At 45.4% G+C, this 22,697-nt stretch overlaps 1 long non-coding RNA gene across 2 annotated transcripts; it reads right to left on the minus strand.

Moving 5' to 3' along the window:
• Positions 1-15,070: 15,070 nt before the first annotated feature.
• On the minus strand, positions 15,071-19,334 carry LOC140849402 (uncharacterized). 2 transcript variants are annotated; one of them, XR_012131150.1, is made up of 3 exons: positions 19,271-19,334; positions 17,860-17,954; positions 15,071-15,200 (listed from the first exon to the last, which is right to left on the minus strand). It is a non-coding gene; the product is annotated as an uncharacterized lncRNA (long non-coding RNA). The 2 variants fall into 2 exon arrangements; XR_012131149.1 differs by lacking the exon at positions 15,071-15,200 and adding an exon at positions 16,063-16,176.
• Positions 19,335-22,697: the final 3,363 nt, after the last annotated feature.

The following is a 22,697-nucleotide window of genomic DNA, read 5'->3' on the forward strand; positions in this document are numbered from 1 at the left end:
CTCCTCCTGAGGAGCCTGGTTGTTGGGTCTTTATTTTCTTAATTATAACTGGGTGGGCCTTTAATACAGGAGAGGCTGTTGCCTCCAACAGTGGCCCTCGGCTATACCCCCTCATCCTCTCCCGACACATCCTCTACCATCTCCAGGGTGAAGGCACCTCTCTTTCCTCCTCCTCCCCCATGGCCTCCTGCAACGTGGCTTCTCCTGCCACCTCTGCCCTTGCCACTGCTAAGGAGTCTTCCAGGAGTGCAACCCATCTTCTAAATAACTGTCTCTCTTCCTTAGGGGCATCCCATAGGTCATCGCCCAGCTCCTCCAAGCGATGCTGAAGTCTGTCTCCTCTTGATAACCTTTCCAGTCTCTTGACAAAAGGAGATCCTACAACCCAGATGCTACACAGCCACTCAGGGCCTCTAAGCAGTCTTCTGTTTCATGGGGGCTAATTCCACAGCCTCTGGTGTCTCCACCCTTCCCCAATTCTGGGGAAGGCCCCACCCCTCTAGGAGGTGCTTTACCCTAGACCAATTACTCACTAAGGGCTCTGCAACTGGAAGCCCCACAGATAAGGGGCTCCCAGGTGAAGCTGAACCTTCTACTGCTGCAGCCACTGGGGCCTCTTCACTATCTAAAGGGGTTTCTGGGCATCTCCCCACCATCTCTAGGAGTAGCCCGTCCAAGGGTCATACCCATTGTAGACAGTTTTCGTGTTCAGAGGTCCTGTCAACTACCTCCAGATGTAACTCTGGGGGGAAATCCCGGGGCAAAACACCTTTGAAACCAAAATCAGTCAAAGGGAGAAATAAAGTGGGAGAAACCTGTGTATGTCTTACAAGCAGTCCACTTCTGCTCTCCTGTGTCTCTCACAACCCAGCTGCAGAAGAAGTCCCCACCCAACCTCTCTGGTCCCGATAAGCCCTCAGCTGGCCCTTGTGATGACCTACTGATATGCAGATGGACTATTCCTCTTCACCCCCTGGAAACACTTATTGTATGGAGATGCATTTTATTCTGTTGTCTTTGTTTCCATTCTCCATGGGAACCTGTGCTAGTGGGAAATCCTGGGGTATTTGCTTCCATCTGTCACAGCCTTGAGCACCAGGAAGTTTTTTCTTGTTTTTAATATTAATGATAGTAAACTTTAGCTTAATAACTTATAAGAGTTGCCATTATTATCTTTTCAAGTGACACTGTATCTAAATAATCCATTCAAGCTGTTCAGTGAGAAAATAAATCAAACCTGTCCTACCTCCACCAGGAGCACCCTTTGTACTGGGCCTTGCTTTAGGGAATTATGAAGAATTTGTGTGCTGAGGGACCTGAAAAGTCTGTCTTCCTGGAAAAGAGGTTTAGAGTCAAAATCAAGTGGTTCCAAGGAACTTTGCATATTTCTTCATTCATTCATTCATTCAATGCCGGAATCAGCAAACCCCCAGGCTAAATCCAGGCCTGTTTATACCTGTTTTTTTCGTAAATAGAAGTTTTATTGGAACATAGCCATGCCCATTTGGCTTTGTATTATCTATGGCTGATTTCAGGCTACCATGGCAGGGCTGAGTTGTTGCCCAGGGGCCTTATGTCCCCCCCAAGCCAAAAATATTTGCTCTCTGGCTCTTTCCAGAACACATTTGCTGATCCCTGATTAAAGTAATCACTCAGCAAACCTGAGTACTCACCATGAACCACACATCACACTAGATAATGACAACACTGAGATGTGTCAGAGACACTTCTTGCCTGTGAAGTTCATGGTCAAGGCAGTGTCTAGTATTAATTACAGGAAAAAAACTCTACTTTGTGAAAAAGGTGAAGCTTGAGAGAAAGGAGCAGCAGGGTCATGGGGCATGGCAGGGCTTACGGCCCGTAAGAATGTTGGGTCTATGTCGGTGATGAGGAGCCGCTGAAGTATTTTAAGCATATGGGTCAGATGCGCATTTTGGGTGGGTGAAGCATGGTGGCCCCATGTGAGGGAATTGTTTCACCTGTTGTGTGAGTTTTTACATAACTACATAATATTTGTATGAAATCGAAGTGTTTGAACCATATACAGTCACAGAGATTTCTTAGGTAAATAAGCTTAGCCCAAACCACTCCTCTCACAGTTTATGCCTTCTGTGGACTAGCACACTCCTGCGGGTATGCTTGCTACCTTCCTACTGTTCGCTGGGCTGAGTCATGGTGTCAGCCAGGAAACTGTCCTAGGGCCCCTCAACTAAACCTCTTTGTCCACCTCTGTTTGCAACATTTTCATTCTCTACTCTCTGGCCCCTGAGAAGACGGGGACCACCAGAGGTTGTGGCCTGCTTATCTACCACCTACCCAAGGCACTTTTATCACTAAACCAGGCTGCTATACTAGGAAAAAAGGAGCATATTAATTTTTGCTGATGCTAACATTCTAACTGGGGGATTTCTGTATTGCCAGAGAGCCTCTTACTATCCCCATGACTCCTCTTTAATTTAGACCAGAGTCCAAGTTTGCTGGCTGCTCTCTGGGTCTGTAACCCCTGTCCCAGTCCATGGCAAGATCAGAAACAAGGAGACCAATTAGGAGTCTATTGCAATAGTCTGAGTTGCTGAGAAATTCTGAGGTTCTGTACTAAGGCAGAGGTCAGGTGAACAGGAGAAGTGTGACTCACAAAATAAATAAGGTGTAGAGTTGGCAGGCGTTGGTGGGTAGTTGGGTCTGAAGGGTGAGAGACAAGTTTTACATTGCTAACTTGAGTGCTGAGAAAGGTGGTACCACTCCAAGAAACAGAAAATACAGAAATAAAATCAGGTCTTAGGGGAAGATAATGTGTTGAACTTTGAATATGTTCTTTGAGATATCTATGCATATCCAAGTGAAGATCCAGTTAGATACATGATCCAGAATCTAGTGAGAGGTTGTGGCTTGAAATACACATTTGGTACTTGCAATTCATAAGAGGTAGTTAAATTATGAAGTGAGTGAGAACACCCCTGGGGACAGGCAGAGGGAAACAGTCGGAGAATGAGGAGAGGCCCTTGTGAACCAAAAGGTCTGGTGAACACGGGATGAAGTGCTCGTAAAAGACTAAAAAGGAATCGTCCCCAAATGAGGACAGCTAGGATGGTTTATACAAATGTTAAACACTGCATGATAATACTCCTATTAACTTACAGGCTTGAGATGCATGAAATGGAAAAGTAGTTTGTAAAGTATTCTGAAGATATAGGATATTATTACAAGCTTGTGTGTGCAGTATTTTATATTTATATATGTGCATATATACTCACACATTTATTTGCTAGTGATATATATAATGAGTTGAAGGCACTGAAATTGAACAAAAACAGGCAGAATTTGGAGGGGCTTCAATCCTTAAAGGAAAGGGAACTCCAATAGGTGAGATCTACATTTACTTGCTTGTTCCTCTGAGGGTGCTCTGCATTCTCCAAACTGCAGGCTGGCTCAAAGTCAGGCAGAAAAACAATCTTATTGGCTTGAGGTATCAGAAGGCACAGTTTGGGGCAAGAGGGATTAGAAACTAAGGGGGCAAAGCCTGAAAAGGAGGTGGCTGCTGAGAGGATCTGTTAGCCCTACATAAAACTCCCTTTAAGTCTATGGATGACATGGATGCATGGGGGAGGCCAGGAAGCTGAGGAAATCTCAGTAACTAAAAACTGTAAAAGCCGAGCAGAGTTTCAGCTCTTCAGCACAGAGAAGGCCGACTTCGGAGTTTATATCCCACCAAATTGGAGAAACTTGATTAAAACCTCAGGGTTTCCTTTTTTTTCTTCTAAATTTTTTACTTTGAAATAATGATAGTTCACAGGGAGTTGCAAAGATAGGTCCCATGGATGCTTTACTCAGTTTCTCCTCTAATGAGTCAAAAACATGTCCACAAAAAAAAAAAACCCTGTGCACTGATGTTTGTTGCAGCTTAATTTGCATTTGCTGAAATTTGGAAGCAATCAAGATGTCCCTTTGTAGGTAAGTGGATAAATGAACTTTGGTTTATTCAGACAATGGAATACTATTCAGTGCTATAAAGCCATAGAAAGGTATGGAGGAACCATAAAATGCGTATTAGTAAGTGAAAGAAGGTAATGTGAAAAGGGTGCATACTGTATGACTCCATCTATATGACATTGTTGAAAAGGCAAAACTAGTGAGATAGTAAAACACCGGTGGGTGCCAGAGTTCTGGGGGGTGGGGAGATGGGTGAATAGTTGGAGCACAAATGAATTTTAGGGCAGTGAACATACTCTGTATGAAGCCATAATGATGCATACCTGTCACTGTATATTTTCCCAAACCCCAAAGAGTGTCAACACCAAGAGTGAATTGTATTGTAAACTATAGACTTGAGATAATTATGATGTGTCAATATAGGTTCATCAGTTGTAAAAAATGCACTGCTCCAAAGGGGGATGTTGATAATAAGGAAGGCTATGCATGTGTGGGGGCAGGAAGTAGATGGGAAATTTCTGTACCTTCCTCTCAATTTTGCTGTGAACACTAAACTTTCCTAAAGCAAAGTCTTAGTAAAAAGAAAATTTTTTGAAGAGCTAACTGTGGGCTGGCTATACAGTATAGTGGTTAAAGTATGGACTGCCTTGAATTCTATTCTAGCTCTACTACTTCCTTCTTGCTGTGACTTTGGGCAAAATGCTCAACTCCTTATGTTTTCTCTGTAAGATCAGGATCTTTAAAGTAGCGATGATATGATGAGTACTGACATCTGTTTTCTTATGAGAAATGAGATAATAATATATCTAAAGTTCTTGGGAAAATCCCTAGACTCAGTAAATGACTTGGTAGTGTAAAGGAGTGCAGAGAGCATTAAGAGTCAGGAAAAAGAACTAATAAAACTTAGCTAAACCTTAACAGCAGACCATTCCGGAATAGTAAGAGATTCAATGTCTAAACTTAGAGAGAGGCCAGATCAAAGGAAGAGAGAGCGAGAGGCCAGCCAAGGGCTATTTGAATCCTAGTTTACTAAATCCCCATGGTTTACAACCCTGACATCCACCCTGGCAGGGCCCTTGCTTATTTTTATACTGCTTCTCACTTTAGGTCCCTGTATCTTAGTATCTTAAACCGGCTAATAGCCTTTGTTAGGGAAAGAGTGAGTGCTGTTCAGGTGCTAATGCTGAGACCGCAGTATCATTCACTCACACAGCAGGAAGAAACAAACATTCCATGATTGGAATGGTCAAAGGAAAGTGGGGAAATGTAGAATCTAAGCATTAGTAAGATTAGTAAATTAGCATAAGCATAGCCATCTTAGAAACCTAGAAACCATTTTCTGAGAGTGTGACTCAGAGGAAAAAAAAAAACAAAACAAAAAAAACCTGGGCTTGGGTAAGGCCTTGAAAAACAAGTTAATCATGAGCACCGGGTGGTGGGCAGCTGTGACCCTTGGTCAGCTAACCTTGGTCAGTTAATCTTACATACCAAGCTTATCGTGCAGAACCTCCCTAACCATTGAGGAGTAGTCTTACCCTGCCCTTGCTTAACCCCAGGATATATGTCTTGCAAGAATAATGTATAGTTATAGAAAATTACTATGAGTTAAGAGCTTTGAAATTGCTATATAAACCCTTGGCTCTGAGTGCTCGGGGTCCTTGTTGAGACCCGCTGCGTCGGGCTGACTTGGACCCCAGCTAGCTGGCTGAATAAAGACTTTGCTTGAATTTACATCTCTATGCCTGTGTAGTTTGTTCTCTGGAGAAGCCTCGGAAGCCTGGACCCTAACATTTGGGGGCTCGTCCGGGATACGAGCGGCTTCCCTGAGAACAAAGGACAGCTGGAGGCAAGGTCTAATTGTCCGGACGGGGCAGTGTAATTCGAGGGTCGCCCCCTCGTGTCTGCATAAATCCATTATAAAGCGGGAGTCGCCATCCTGTGTATGGTCTTGGGTTAGTGGTCCTGAGTGAGGAAGTCCGGGCTGGTAGTCCCGGCCCCCAGGTTAGCGACCCTGGGTAAAAGTCCAGGTAACCAATCCTGGCCCTAGGGTCCGAGTGACCCAGCCTTAGGAAGGCAAATCCAATCGGCAGAAAACTGGTGCCCAAGGAGGAAAAGATCGAGCTCGTCACCCTGCGGCAGTCCGAGTGGACACCCTTTGGGAGAATTACGAGAGTTTTTGAGGACCCTGAAAGTGGTGAGTGTGGTGCGCACCAGAGTGAGAGAAGGACCGGTCCGAACGAGTGTGATCAGATGTGGTGTGTGTGTTTGGTGTTATCATTGATTGTTTTACTGTGTTTTAGTTTTGGTTTATATTTCTTTTTGCACTTCTCATTTTAAGTTTCCTTGTTCTAAGGTTCTCCTGCTCTCTCCGTTCCTCCTTTCTGCCACTACATCATTCCCTGCGGGCATGGGTCGGGCAATTAAGAGCCATTAGGGCGCCCGCCGCTAGAAGACTCCCGTGACAGGATAAGGGGGTCACAGCCGCGAATCCCAGATAAATTCGCGTCCCCCGCGGAAGAAAAACTGTGCAATGACAGGCACTCGTTCACAAGCACATACAACAGTCATTTTGTTTGAAGTGGCATCTTCATCCTTCGCCTTTGTCTCCCTCATATTCTTTTTCCTTCTTCTTTCTCACCATGGGTCAGACTCAGGCTACTCCTAAGAGTCTGATCCTCTCCCATTTCCCCAAGGTCAAGGAACAGGCCTTAAGTATGAGCCTTGGCATCAAGAAGGGTAAGCTCGACACCTTTTGCTCAGTCGAGTGGCCTTCCTTCAGAGTAGGCTGGCCGGCCCAGGGGTCTCTTTCTTTGGACCTTATTGGCAAGATCAAAGCCATTATCTCCCGGCCAGGTCCTGAGGGCCACCCTGACCAACTTCCCTATATTCTTGTCTGGGAAAATTTGGCCGAGAATCCCCCTTCCTGGTTGGAGCCCTTTTTGGTGGAGAAACCTCATACTGACCCACAAAAGACCTCCGTCCTAGTTGCCCAGGAAAAATCAAAGCCCTCTGATCGCAGGGCCAGAAATCCTGTGTGCCCAAGTGCGCCGCCTGTCCTCCCTGACAGTTCTCCTCTTTACCCCCTCCCGCCGATTGAGCAGCCACCCCCGTATGCAGAGGAGAGGGGTGAAGCTGCCAGGGGGATAGAAAATGTGGCTAGGGAACCCAGCAGGAACCAGGCGGCTGCAGCTTCCCCAGATTCTTCAGCAGAGGAGGGCGGGAGGCTGGAAAGAGCTTCCTCACACTCCCCCGCCCTGGCCCCACGCTGGGCGCCAGGTAGAACTGGAGGAATGCAGCTAAGGTCTCGAGAGGCCAGGGAACAAGAAGGGAGGCTCCCTCCTCCACCTCAGAAGGAGCAGTGCCGGTTCTGCCTGTGCGTGCCATCGGTACCGGCATTGCTCAGCAATATCAATATTGGCCCTTTTCATCTAGTGACCTTTATAATTGGAGGACTCAGAATCCTCCCTTCTCAGAGGACCCCAAGTGTCTTATAGGTTTAGTGGAGTCCATTATGTTTACCCATCGTCCCACATGGGACGACTGCCAGCAATTACTCCGCAGTCTCTTCACAATAGAAGAACGAGAGCGTATCCTCAATGAAGCCAGGAAAAATGTCCTCGGAGAAAATGGAAGACCCACTACCCTCCAGCCCATCATCGACGAAGTGTTCCCACTTACGCGCCCAGATTGGGACTTCGGAACTGCAGAAGGTAGGGAGCGTCTCCGGGTCTACCGCCAGACTCTGATGACCGGTCTCTGGGCAGCCGCCAGACGGCCCACTAACTTGGCTAAGGTAAAAACTATTGTTCAGGGAGAAATGGAAAGCCCAGCCGCGTATCTGGAAAGGCTGTTTGATGCTTACCGGCAGTATACTCCCATAAACCCAGAAGCAGAGGAACATAGGTCAGCTGTAGTCCTCTCATTCATCAACCAGGCAGCCCCCGATATCCGGAGAAAACTCCACAAGCGGGAGGACCTAGGGGAGATCTCTATTAGGGAACTGCTGCAGCAGGCGGAGAAAGTCTTCAATGCTAGAGAAACTCTGGAAGATAGAGAAGAAAGGCTGAGGAAAGAGAAATGGGTAATGCAGGAGAAAAATAGGAAGGAAGACAGAGAATTTCAGAAAAGGGAGAACAAGAAGCAGAGGGAGGAGATGGCCAGGATATTCCTGGCCGGGGTGAAGGAGGGCCCTAGGCCACCTCGAGGAACAGGACCCCGTCAATCCCAACTAGGACAAGATCAGTGCGCCCTGTGTAAGAAATATGGACATTGGAAGAGGGAGTGCCCCCAAAGGAGGGAACAAGGGAGAGGGAACCCTGTTAAGACCCTGCACCTAGGAGAGGAGGATTGACGGGGACGGGGCTTGGCACCCCTCCCCGAGTCCTGGGTAACCCTGTGCGTGGAGGGGACTCCCATTGGGTTTATGGTAGATACTGGGGCACAGTATTCAGTTCTCAACCAGGCCCACAGCCCCCTAAACCCAGGATGCACAAGTATAGTCCAGGGAGCAACAGGGTCCAGGAAATGTGCCTGGACTACTAACAGAAAAGTGGACCTAGGAAGGCATCAGGTCTCTCACTCATTCCTGGTCGTACCCGAAAGCCCCGCACCATTGCTGGGCAGAGACTTATTAACCAAGGTCGCGGCTCGCATTCATTTTGAACCCGAAGGGATAAAAATCATGGACAAAGAAGGGCAGCCCCTACAACCGGCGCATGTGTTAACTCTTTCCCTGGCCGATGAACATTGTCTGTTTCAGGCGGATCAAGAAAAGGGGGGCCGGGGAGAGATAGACTCTTGGGTAAAGAAGTTCCCTTCCGCATGGGCCGAGACCGGAGGAATTGGTCTCGCTAAACACCTATCCCCGGTCGTTGTTCAACTCAAAGCCGCAGCTCTACCCATCCGGGTCTGGCAATATCCAATGCCAGAAGAGGCTAGGAAAGAGATAGCACCCCATATCCATAGACTATTAGAGACAGGAATCCTTAAGACCTGCCAATCTGCATGGAATACGCCTCTGCTTCCAGTGAGGAAGCCTGGCAGTAAAGATTATAGGCCAGTGCAAGACTTGCAGAAAGTCAATGAGAGGGTAGAAGACATCCATCCTATAGTGCCTAACCCTTACACCTTACTCAGCCACCTGCCACCCACGCATGTGTGGTATACTACTCTAGACCTGAAAGATGCCTTCTTTAGTATTCCACTCTCTGAAGTTAGTCAGCCTTTGTTTGCCTTTGAGTGGCAAGAGCCAGGGGGAGGAAGAAAAGAGCAGCTTACCTGGACTAGACTGCCTCAGGGCTTCAAGAACTCTCCCACCTTATTCAATGAAGCCCTAAGCCAAGACTTGGAGCCCTTTCGCAGGAGCCACCCCCACGTGACGTTGTTGCAGTATGTAGATGACCTGTTGCTGGCCACAGAAACCCGTGAAGAGTGCGAAGAAGCCACGGGGAACTTGCTGGCTGAACTAGGTGAACTGGGATATCGAGCCAGCGCCAAGAAAGCCCACATCTGTCAGAGGTCAGTAGTCTACTTGGGGTACAAAATATCTAATGGGGCCAGGTGGCTAACACAGGCCATGAAGCAAACTGTCCTGGCTATCCCCATCCCTTCCTCACTCCGGGGAGTGAGAGAATTTCTTGGCTCAGCCAGGTTTTGCAGGCTCTGGATTCCAGGGTATGCAGAAATAGCCCGACCGCTATATGAAGCAACCAAAGAAGGGCCGGGCTGGCAATGGACGCAGGAACAACAAGAAGCACTTGACAGACTAAAAGAAGCTCTCCTCCGGGCCCCTGCCCTATCTCTGCCAGACCCAGAAAAACCCTTTATCCTGTTTGTAGATGAAAAGAAGGGAGTAGCTAAAGGAGTTCTGGCTCAGCAGCTGGGCCCGTGGAAGAGACCTGTGGCTTATTTGTCCAAGCGGCTAGACCCAGTGGCCTCCGGGTGGCCCCCTTGTCTGCGTATCCTAGCAGCCATCGCTCTACTGGTAAAAGAGGCAGACAAGCTGACTTTTGGCCAAAATCTGAGAATAACAGCCCCACATACCGTGGAGGGGATCCTCAAGCATCCTCCGGGAAAATGGATGATGAACGCAAGACTCACCCACTATCAGGGGCTCCTACTAGATTCTCCCTGAATCGCCTTCTCTGACCCGGTAACCCTAAATCCTGCCACCCTTCTGCCAGACCCAGATCTGACGACCCCCATCCATGACTGTAGAGATATCCTTTCCGAAATTATCCAGGTGCGAGCAGACCTGAAAGACACACCGTTACTGAACTGTGAGCTAAATTGGTTTACGGATGGTAGCAGCTTTGTGCAGGAGGGGGTCAGGAGAGCAGGGGCAGCAGTAGTAACCCACAACGGGGAAGTTGTCTGGAGCACAGCTCTGCCCCCTGGCACCTCAGCACAGAAGGTGGAACTTATTGCTCTTGCTGAGGCCCTGGAAAGAGCAGAAGGAAAGTGGGCCAACGTTTACATAGATAGCAGATACGCCTTTGGCACTGTCCATGTCCATGGTGCCATCTACTGAGAAAGAGGATTCCGTTCCGCGGAAGGGAAGGGACTGAGGAATCTGCAAGAAGTCCAAAGACTATTAGCTGCTGTTGAAAAACCTAAAGCGGTAGCAGTTATACATGTACTGGGCCACCAATCAAAGAAGACACCCGAGGCCATCGGCAACAGCCATGCAGATGCAGAAGCTAAGAGGTTAGCCCTCTCGGACTCTCTTGTGCTTGCGGCCCTCGAAATACCCATACCTGAACTGCCCGCACTGCCGCCCAAACCTGAGTATTCCCCTCAAGATCTTGAGCGGATTAGGAAACAAGTCCCGGGGGAAGTGTTTGGAGAGGGACATTGGGGTAGGGACCAGGAGGGTAGATTGATCTTGCCAGAAGCATTAGGACAGTACCTGCTTGCTAATCTGCATAAGTCCACCCATCTAAGTGGAAAAAAACTGCTCAGCCTTTTCCAGTCTGCGCAGTTAGTGTTTCCCCACCAGAATGAGGTGACTCGCCACATCATGAAAGAATGCAGTAGCTGTGCAATGCTAAGACCAGCCCCAAGAGGGCTGCACCCAGCAGGTACCCGGGAAAGGGGGAGGGCTCCAGGGAGGAATTGGGAAATAGACTTCACCGAAATAAAACCAGGGAAGTATGGATACAGGTATTTGCTAGTTATGGTAGATACTTTCTCTGGGTGAGTGGAGGCCTTTCCAACCAAGCATGAGACTAGCCAGGTAGTAGCAAAAAGATTAATTGAAGAAATCATCCCCAGATATGGGGTCCCTGAAGCAATAGGTTCCGATAACAGCCTGGCTTTCGTTAGCAAAGTCCTGCAAGGACTAGCCCTAGCTTTGGGAGTAGATTGGAAGTTACATTGTGCTTATAACCCACAAAGCTCTGGGCAGGTAGAGAGAATGAGTCGGACCTTGAAAGAGACCCTTTCTAAATTGGTATTAGAGACTGGTGGGGACTGGGTGACTCTCCTTCCCTTAGCCATCTTCCGCGCTCGGAATTCCCCCTATGTACATGGTTTAACTCCATTTGAGATAATGTATGGGGCCCCTCCACCTATAACTCGACGAGTGCAGCTTCCCGATGCAGAGGACCCGGCCCCTGACTATCTGAATGTCTTGCAAGTTCTTGCTAAAGTGCAGCAAGAAATCTGGCCCCTGATCAGAGCATATTATGAGGGCGGGAAAATTCCGAGCCCGGAACATGGCATAGTCCCAGGGGATATAGTATGGGTCAAAAGACATCAAGTGAAGACTCTCGAGCCCAGGTGGAAAGGACCTTATGTTGTATTGTTTACCACCCCCACTGCTCTCAAGGTTGATGGTATCGCTCCCTGGGTACACCACACCCACGTTCGGAAAGTCCTGCCTCATAAAGACCCAGGGGCCCGTAAGGAAAAGTGGAAGGTGCAGCAGCATCCTGCCAATCCCCTAAAACTACACTTAAGCCGAAGATGAAAGAGATCCTGCTAATAAGCTCCTTAGTATGGATCTTCACGGGAGCCACATCTGTGGGGATCAGAGGCACCAACCCCCATCAACCAAGGAACCTGACCTGGATGCTGATTGATAGTGACAATGGGGAAGTCATCAACTCCACACAACACAGTGCGCCAATCGGAACCTGGTGGCCTGACCTGTATTTCTGCTTTCGACAGATCAACCCCGTTTACCGATCCATCCCTCCAAATTTGGCTCGCTCCCATGGGTTTTATGCTTGTTCAGGAACAAGTAAAGGAAGGCACTGTGGGGGGTGGGGCATGACTTCTTTTGTGCCAGCTGAGACTGTGTAACCTTGAACGATGGAGATTAGAGATGGACAATTACAAAAATCGATTCTGTCAAATTTACTTATGTCAACAAGGGCATCCCTCGTCACCAGCCTATGACCCTTTACAAAACCAAGGCTTGTGACAAAATGGACCAGGATTGGGTAAGAGTTCAATTCACCGAGATGGGCAAAAACACTGAGGTATCGCGCTGGATAAATGAACTAGCGTGGGGAATAGTGTATTATAAATATGGGGGGCATGCTGGCTCGACCCTCATCATTAAATTAACTGTGTCAACTCCCACCGCTGCCGTAGGTCCCAACTCGGTTATAAATCCCCAGAAACCTTCAATCCAGGACAAGGGCCTGAGCAAAAAGGATGAGAAAATGCCGACCAGAACGCTTGCTCCAGAGCCCACGAGAGGACCGAGTCCATCGACCTCTGAGTTATGGGCCCAGCACACCCCCTCCGGGTTAGATAATCCCATGTGGGAAATGGTGCAGGCAGTTGTAGAGACTCTTAACCACACCACTTCCTCCCTCACCAATCCCTGTTGGCTATGCTACCCAGGTTCACCCCCCTTCTATGAGGCAATCGAGATAAATGGCTCCTACACTATCAACAACTCCCATCCCACTTACTGGGACGAGAGACCGTGGGGACTTACAATCGTTCAAGTCTCAGTCATTGGTACGTGTGCAGGCACAGTCCCGACGACCCAGAGCCAGTTATGCACCTCCTATAATAACACTACGTGGGAGCAGGGAAAGTGGATTATACCCTCCTCGGGCTGGTAGCTCTGCTCAAAGACAGGCCTCACTCCGGCCCTATCCACCTCTGTGTTCAATGCTAACAGTGAGTTTTGTGTGCTGGTAGCCCTTCTACCTCGCCTAATGTATCATTCTCATGAATCTCTCCTTTCTTATTGGGAAGAAAGGCTGAGCCCCCACCGGAGCAAGAGGGAGGTTGTTACCGCCCTGACCATTGGGACCCTCTTCACCCTAGGGATGGCAGGGGCAAGCACGGGGATTGCAGCCCTTGTAACTCGAGAAAAGGGGCTCACAGCCCTGAGGCTGGCAATCGACAAAGACCTAGAACAACTCCGACAGACAATATCAGACCTAGAGCAATCCCTCACCTCCTTGTCCGAGGTGGTCCTACAGAACCAAAGAGGCCTGGACCTCTTGTTCTTAAAGGAAAGTAGATTATGCGCAGCCTTAAGAGAAGAGTGCTGTTTCTATGTAGACAAAACAGGTGCAGTCAGAGATTCCTTGGCCAAACTAAAAAAAGATTGAGAGAAGAGGCGTAAAGAATATGAAAGTAGCGAAGGCTGGTTTGAGTCTTGGTTCAAATACAAGCCTTGGTTTGCTACCCTTCTCTCGGCCGTTGCGGGGCCGCTCGTCATCCTGCTGTTGCTGTTTACGATTGGCCCGTGCATAATTAACAGGCTTGTTAAGTTTGTGCAGGAAAGAATTGACACTGTCCAACTCTTAGTCCTTCGTCAAAGGTATCAGGACCCAGATGCCGCTGTGGAAGATTCCACAGTCTAATCAAGAAAAGGGGGGAAATGTAAAGGAGTGCAGAGAGCATTAAGAGTCAGGAAAAAGAACTAATAAAACTTAGCTAAACCTTAACAGCAGACCATTCCGGAATAGTAAGAGATTCAATGTCTAAACTTAGAGAGAGACCAGATCAAAGGAAGAGAGAGCGAGAGGCCAGCCAAGGGCTATTTGAATCCTAGTTTACTAAATCCCCATGGTTTACAACCCTGATATCCACCCTGGCAGGGCCCTTGCTTATTTTTATACTGCTTCTCACTTTAGGTCCCTGTATCTTAAACCGGCTAATAGCCTTTGTTAGGGAAAGAGTGAGTGCTGTTCAGGTGCTAATGCTGAGACCCGCAGTATCATTCACTCACACAGCAGGAAGAAACAAACATTCCATGATTGGAATGGTCAAAGGAAAGTGGGGAAATGTAGAATCTAAGCATTAGTAAGATTAGTAAATTAGCATAAGCATAGCCATCTTAGAAACCTAGAAACCATTTTCTGAGAGTGTGACTCAGAGGAAAAAAAAAAACAAAAAAAAACCCTGGGCCTGGGTAAGGCCTTGAAAAACAAGTTAATCATGAGCACCGGGTGGTGGGCAGCTGTGACCCTTGGTCAGCTAACCTTGGTCAGTTAATCTTACATACCAAGCTTATCGTGCAGAACCTCCCTAACCATTGAGGAGTAGTCTTACCCTGCCCTTGCTTAACCCCAGGATATATGTCTTGCAAGAATAATGTATAGTTATAGAAAATTACTATGAGTTAAGTGCTTTGAAATTGCTATATAAACCCTTGGCTCTGAGTGCTTGGGGTCCTTGTTGAGACCCACTGCGTCGGGCTGACTTGGACCCCAGCTAGCTGGCTGAATAAAGACTTTGCTTGAATTTACATCTCTATGCCTGTGTAGTTTGTTCTCTGGAGAAGCCTCAGAAGCCTGGACCCTAACAGTAGGTATTGGAGGCTTCGTGGACCCGCCCTTCAGTCTATTCGGCATGACGGACACAGAGGAATGTCATGGCCTCAGATGAACTGACTTCTAAGTGGCTATGGGAAGAGGAGACTCAGACATTTATATTCATCTGATTGATTTTTTCTATTTTTTTTGTTATCACAGACTCTAGGCCCTAGTTGAAAGTACCCATAAGTTTGTTACATTATAATTTGTGGTTAGATGCCTCCTGTGACATACCTTGTGCTGGTAGCCTGTGAGTGAGATAAGTAGGGGCACTGAGTGAAAAGCTATGCCTCTGTATCAGTCAGGGAGTAGCAGTTATGCTTTGGCAACAAATTAATCCCCAAGCCATAGAGGCTTAATATAACAAGTGTTTATTCTTGTTCACATTACATACCCTCCATGGGCCACTGGGAGGGGCTCTGCTCCACAGTTACTCAGCGACCCCAGGTTGACAGATGCTCCTCCATGTTGAATCTGTGTCATCTGAAATATGCAGACGAGACCCTGGTCACTGTGGCAAGGAATGAGAGCCTGAAGACTCATGCCTGGGCCTCTCACTACCTCAGCCTGCAAGGGACTAATATCACCTCTGCTCGTGTTGTTTTGGCCAGAACCAGCCAAGTGGTACTATTCAACGGCAAGGGGGTTGAGAAGTACAGGCTTCCAAGTTCCTGGAAGGAGAGGAGAACTGGACATGGGTACCTCCGGTAACGTCTGCCACACCTCCTCACAACTTCCTCCTTTCTCCCAATGACTCCACCTCTGTATCAGTTGAAAAGCAAGGTTCACAGAGGCACACATGCAGCACAGTTAATCCATACCAAAGAGGCTATGCATGTCCTCAATAGCATTTCTCAGGTCAGAAATTTGGCTCAATATTTTTTCAAAATCTCCCAAGTTCCCTATTCTTCACCTTTGTTAAGTCATTTAAACACAAATTCTAATCTTATGCTAACAGTTCAGTGACTATGTAAACATACAGAGCCTCAAATTCACAGGGCTCAGCTTATATAGGCAGCTGTTGCTTAGGAATTCAGTATTTGGGTGGAACAATGCATCTCCCATCATGTTGAATTCTATGTACTCTTCTTTCATTTCTCAGTCTTTTAATGGCCCTTCCCAGTGTGTCAAGATACAGAAAGAATCTATACCAATTCCACTTTACTAATGGGGACAGTGGTCCAAGATACTGGCTTCCAGCTGCACAAAGCAAATGGAAACTGTAGAAATTCAAAGAAAATGAAATTTTGTGACCTGGAGAAGACCATTTGGCTATTCAAATAGGTCACCACAAAAATGGTATTTGTCTGATTCTGGGATGGCCAAAGTGTGTTCCACTGACATTTGTTTCCCAAGATGCTTCTGGAAAAGGTGGTTCAAAAGTTCAGAATTCCTTCATATTGTATCCTCTTCTTAGAGACTGTTGGTGTAAGGGCCCAATAAGTGTCCTGAAAAGTGGCTAGAATAAAACAAAATAGCATTCTTTGACTCAATGATCTGAGAACTTCTTTGACCAAAGAACTCTGTACTTTTGGCTTAAAAGCTATTAAGACACTGTGGAAAAATGTTATTTGACATATTCTAGAAAAGGTCAACCTGAATAAATTCACTATGATGATGATGATTCCAGGGTCTTACTTGACAACCCAGCTGGAGTAGATAGTCTTATATATCTGTAACCAAGACATTTATAAATATCAGTTTAAATGATTTGTTTGAGATTTGCTGGGGCAGTAGGTTAGCAAGGTAGGGGTGTCTATGATCACATAAATAAAACAAGAGTGACTGTTAATAGGTGATGACTTGTTTTAGATGGGTAGTGAGTACCTGAGGCATCTTTCTACTATTCTCCGCTTTTGTTTTTGTTTGAGATTTTCCTTAAAATTTTTCTTGGGGAAATATTTAAACCAGAATGCCTACTGATCTATAGTAGTAGTAATAACAAGAGTAAAAGTAGCATGTTCTGAACACTTTATATGCAGTATGTCACTTAATCATCCTAACCCATGAATGAGAAAGACATGCTCATTATTATTATTGCCCTCATTTTATGGTTGGAAAAAAAAAAACAAACCCAGAGGCTCAGAAATGTAGACAAGTGCTCAGGATCACACAGCTGGTAAAAAAGCAAAGGCAGCATGTGAACCCAGGTCTCTCTGACTCTTGGGCCTATACTCTTAATGAACATATTAACATTAGTTGCAGAGAGGACCTCACACTCATGTGTTCTGGCCAGCACAACTTCTCCTTACAGACAAATTATAGTCAAGGTTGCTTGTCATGTGTGGAGAAAGAAAATAGAACCATGGGCTCTCAAAACTGGGAGGGGCATTAGCTTGTCCACCCAGTGCAAACTCTATCCTTTCCTGCACATGGGAGAATCAACCAAGAGTTTCTTGCCCCCTCTTTTTTTAACATAGTAAGTGCCTTTCCAAGACATGGAAACCAAACTTAGGATCAAAATACTGCTCCAAACCTGTTAACTAGTTTTAAAATCTTTTGACCTCAAGTTTGGCACAATGGTGAACATACAACTTGCTTGTAAGTACAGGAGCTCCTCTACCTATGAATCTTTAAGTTAATTGGATGAATCGGAACAAAGGTTTTCTCTATACAAAAATAGTGTCTCTATTTTGCTTGCCACTGAAAATGGCAATAACAATCACGTTCAGTCACTTTAACCTATGACCCTTTGCTGATTTCTGCTTAGTTTATGAGGCATTTCTCCAAAGATTATTAACCCCATCATGTTCATCAAGGACAAAAGCAGTGAATATAAAAGGTCTACTGAAAGCAGTTGTGCTCTTACAATTTTCATTTTCAGTTGAAAATGGAGGAAAAATGACTAATGCTGCTTGCATAGTAGCATTGTGGATTTACTAATAAATGCACCCACAGTTTTTCATAACCCAAACTGTGTGTAAGGGCAGTTGCTTCTATGTTCCAAAGAAAGGGATGTTTTCAAGGTGGTTTATGATCAACAGCAGATGTTCTGAGAAAAATAAATAAGCACAGTTTGTGTGCAAGTTTCATGAAGTTAAATAATGTGCATTTGGATGGGAGCGTGGAGTTTATTTTTATTTTAAAGTGACTCTTACTGTTTTATCTTTTCAACCCTTGTGGCATTACCAGGAGGCCTTACCTGAGTCAAGTTTCCTTATAAGCAACATTCTAACCAAATCAGTCATTGAGAATGAGGAGCTATTTGTTAATGCACATCCATTTTCAATTGGGATTCTGTTTGTGAAAAGAGAAAGGTAAGTATTATATTAACCAAATGTTTTATTGCAAGAGAGCAGAGAGAGCTGCAATACAAATACAAATCAAGAATCTCTAAATGTCAACACTTGTAACATGCTTGTTCCTGAGCCAATCACCCTGAAAAGGATTTTAAAATACTGCGACTGACCCAGCCTGCACCAGGGGCCCTTTCCTGGAGGAAAGGCGGGAGGGAAACTCTACCCAAACCATGCAGACTAGGCACAATTGTTATGAAACAGGGAGGAGTCATTCTCCACAGAAAAGGATGCTGGGAAGACAGATCATGTGTCATTATGGAGCCCAACCAACCACCAAAAAAAACCAGTCCTGCATGTATATAGTAGATGCTCTGGGGGAATCGAAACTAAAGTTCCAGAATTTGTAATCACAAAACAGCCAAGCCGTGTTCTCACTGCTGCTTTGAAAGGGTATATTCTTAATCCCAAAATACCTACACTGGGCAAAACCGTTTAAGGAAAAGTTTTAATGAAATGGAGAGTGGGCAGGAGCACAGGGATGATTGGAACGGGGAAGACTGAGCACATAGGGGTCTTCTGGTTGCAGTGGGTGGGAGAGGAGGGAACTCATATATTTCCCACTTCTCAGTGTTGCCCAGAAAATACTTCTTGTCTTTTTGTCAGATGACGAGACTGAGTTCTTTAAAAAAAGATTTGGCCTCTTGTTGCATTTCAGCTGTTCCAGACCCACTTCAGTCACAGGCTGGCCTTGGTATTCAAGAGGCCTGCTTGCAACAGGGCAAAGCAAAGGCCAGGTAAGCAGTTTGAATACAAAGAAAATTGGGAATATGGGACTTCTTGCCTTTTCAAGTTTGAGGATAAAATGGACTTTGTTTGCTTTCAAAATTTACTCCCATATCCTAGACAGGCTTCTGTAAAGAAGCTAATTCCCCCTACCTCCTACCAAAAGTACGGCAAAGCATTCTTTCAAGTGCTGCTTGCAACTTAAGGCAGAGCCATATTTCATATTTTTCCCATGCTTTTCCACTTGACCTTGGGTCTTTCTTTCCCTAGAGAAAAATCTGAGGTTCCTGAAGAAGCATGGTGAGTCTGCTGTAGTAATTATTCTGCAGTCCCTACTTCTTGCCTTTAACCTTTCAGTTTAGCCCTTTACCTTTTCAAATAAAATGTGCTTCTGAGAGGTCCTCACTGGAAAGCCTTCAAGAATTTCTTTGTGTGTCCTGTGTATGTATGTATCATGTTCTTATAAGCAAAGCAATATTAATGAAGACAACTCTTTCTCAGCTGGGGTAAAACCCCAAGCGTCTTCCTTACCTGTAACTCAGAAGAGGCAATCCCTGCACACTTTAATTCTTGCCTTGCTCCATACTAATGGCTGATGGTACAAACAACATGCTCAGAAATTCAGGTCATGGCATGACATCCTAACTGTGGGAGATGACATATGCACTTGGGTATGAATAAAATGTAGCCGTCAGTGCAGTGGTATCTGCTGGGCCCCTGTGATTTGGAGATCATATTATGTGCAGATATCATTACCTCCTGGTACTATTTGCATCTTTTCCTGGTGCTTGGCCTAATACCTAGTTTCATAGGTTGCCATTCAGAAACAGACAGGGCAGCGTCCGGAGTGGAAAGGGCTTCCTACGCAAGTGTAAAGGGCAATGGCTGTTCATAATTAGACCTGACTGTTATTACAGTTTGCCTTTATGGAGAAGAATTATGGGGCTGCTAGAGATGCCAAGATATTATGACACCTATGGTGAATCTCCCCAGTAAGACTGCAGCTTGACTTTATAAATGTTGCAATGGGAATTCAGAATCCCAGGGCTCCTGAGAAAAACTGCAGTGTTTTAGTCTAAGCACCTCAGATTGGTAGCAGTTAAGGTGGTCATATGGTCCACCCACATGAAATATTTCAATGACTTCTCATTGCTTTTAGGAAAAAGAAAAAAAAAGGTCTTTAACCTGCTCTGTCCCTATGTTGTCCTGACTCCCTAAATATTTCCCCAGCCTCATCTCATACCACTCTGCACCTGATCTGAATTACATTTCAACCCCTCTTTGCCTGTCATATTCTACCTTCCACAGGGCCTCTGTTTGCTGCTTACTCCGCCCCAAATTCTCTTCCCTCCTTATTAACTCCTGCTCACCCACATCTCAGCTCAAGGAAAGCTTCCTCCAAAGAGCCTGCCTTGGCAACTGAAGGGGTCAAATCTCTTTTAATATTTATATTTCTAAAGATGGCCATATAGGAAATGGAAATGGCTTTCCCCCTTCTCCAATTGGGAAACTCCTACTTAAACTTCAGCTCAAATGTCTCCTTTGCTATGGAGTTATTTCTGATTCCTCTAGCACTCTCTGTGGTTCATGACTTGTTATCTCTTCTATATCACTTACAGATGGTTTGGTTATTTATATGCTCACAATTCTCTTTGTCCGCTTAACTTGTGGCTCTTGAGGGTTAAGAACTTTGTCTTATTCATCCCCAGTTCCTAGTCCCTATTGACTCAATAAATACTGATTGACTGAATGAATGATTGAGGGAATATGTAGAAAAAAATGAAGAAAGTTTAGGAGAAAACAAGATGGTTGCTGCACCATGAGGCTTTGCATCTGTATTTCAGTCAGGAAGAATGGGAAAGATGGAAGCACAAATCAGTGAAGGAATATGCCAGCTAAATATATACCTTTACAAGCTTTCTCAAGAGTCAAACAAAATGGCTTAAGTTTCATTGGCTATAATTGTCACATGACCAGCCCGGACTGCAAAGGAAGTGGGGAAATTTAATAGTTTAGCTAGGCATTGCTGATCAAGACGAAATTAGGATTCTTTCAGTAAATAAAGAATAATGTAGATTGGGATCAAGATCTAGAAATATATCCCATATATACTCATCATCCTAATCAGCCAAGGAAGAACCATGTTTGAATCCCTTTTCCTTTGGGCATGTTCTTAAATTATGAGAAAAGGCTTACTCAGGACTTGGATATATGTACTGTCGCCCTCTGTAAAGCCAGAGTCATAACACCCAGATACCATTTGGGGTCTCCTTGCCCTAGTGTTAGAGTTTACCATAGAAACAGAATCAATAGGAGATAGATAAGGTAGGTAGATGATGGATAGATGAAAGATAGATAGATGATTGATAAGCTTATGCCCTATTTATGAGGATCTATCTATTTATATATCTGCTTCTCTGTCTGTCTACCTATCTAGAGAGAGATTTTAAGGAATTGCCTCATGTGATTGTAGGGGCTGAGAGTCTGAAATCCATAGGGCAAGCTGGCAGTCTGGAAATTCAGTTAAGTACTGATGTTGCAGTCTTGAATTCAAAATTCACAGGGCAGGCCATTAAACAGGAAACTCAGGCAAGGTATATCTATGTTGCAATCTTTAGGCAAAATTTCTTTTTTGGAAAACTCTCTGTCTTTGCTCCTAATGCCTTCAACTGACTGGATGAGGCCCACCCACAATATGGAGAATAATCGGCTTTACTCAGTCAACTGATTGTTAAATGTTAATTACATCTAAAAGTACCTTTACAATGACATCTAGACTGGAATTTGACCAAATAATGGGGTACCATCTCCTAGCCAGGTGCACACAAAAAATTAATCAGCACACACTTCAAGATCTAGCTCAAAACCATAACCTTGGGAATGCAAAGCTTTTCTAAAGAGGACTGCACATTCCCTGGGGCTTACATTTTTAGGGAAATCTCAGGTGCCCCAACACATTCTGCTGTGCAGCTTCCATCTTACACCTGAGTTCAAGTCCACCCTAAAATTCAAAACTATTCTCAGTATCCCAACATAAAAATGTCAGTTGTACACAGCATTTATGGATTTTATATTTTCCTCATGATTCACAGAGTTGGGATATCCTTCCACCATTTCCTGTATCCTTCTCCTGTCCCTTCTCAACAACTCTCTTTTGAACTGAGTCCACACCCAACACTCATTTTTTTTCTCCCCAGTTATATAAAATTTTATCTCCTCCTCTTATATTTAAAATCATACATTCTTGGGTGTGTAGGTCTACTCCAAGGCTTTATCAACATATTTTTTCCAACAAAGACATTAGTTTCTTCAATTGGAATTCTGGTGCCATTGTTCAGATGATAATATTTTTTACCTCTTTACACCTAGGAGTGTGAGACCAGTCAACCACGCTTTTGAGAAAGCTCAAGTTTTCCGGACAAAGCAGAGTAATAAAGGCATATAAGTAGAGAGATCCCAGAATGACATTATAACCCAGAACAGTCACCGTGTTACCCTGCTAGTGAGCCCAAACTCTTTATAATGGTGCACAAAGTCCTTGCCACTTACCCACTTTTCTCAGGCCATCTACCCTCAAACTGTGTGCTACAGTCATGTAAAACTACAGGCTATGCCCTGTCTGTCCATGCTGTTGCTTCTGTCTGTAATGTTCCCTCTGTCTCTTTTTCTTGTTCTTTCCCTTTCTCCCCTCACCCCACTCTCTCTCTCTCTGCCAGCCATCCTGGAAAATTCCTCCTTCGGAGAAGCTTTCCCTGACTCCTCGAGGGAAAATGTTCCCATTGTTTCTTGTGCAGTAATTCCTTCCCAAGAGGACCAGGAACTTTAGTACTCCCTATTCCCTAGTGTCTGCTATAGCATCACAACCACAGTGCAATAAATTCCTGTTGACTTGAATTGGATTCAAATGAACTGGCACATGATGTATTTCATTCTTGGAGATTTTCCACCCGCAGTCATT

The sequence above is a fragment of the Manis javanica genome, chromosome 5 (assembly GCF_040802235.1).
Source record: "Manis javanica isolate MJ-LG chromosome 5, MJ_LKY, whole genome shotgun sequence".
Lineage (NCBI taxonomy): Eukaryota > Metazoa > Chordata > Mammalia > Pholidota > Manidae > Manis > Manis javanica.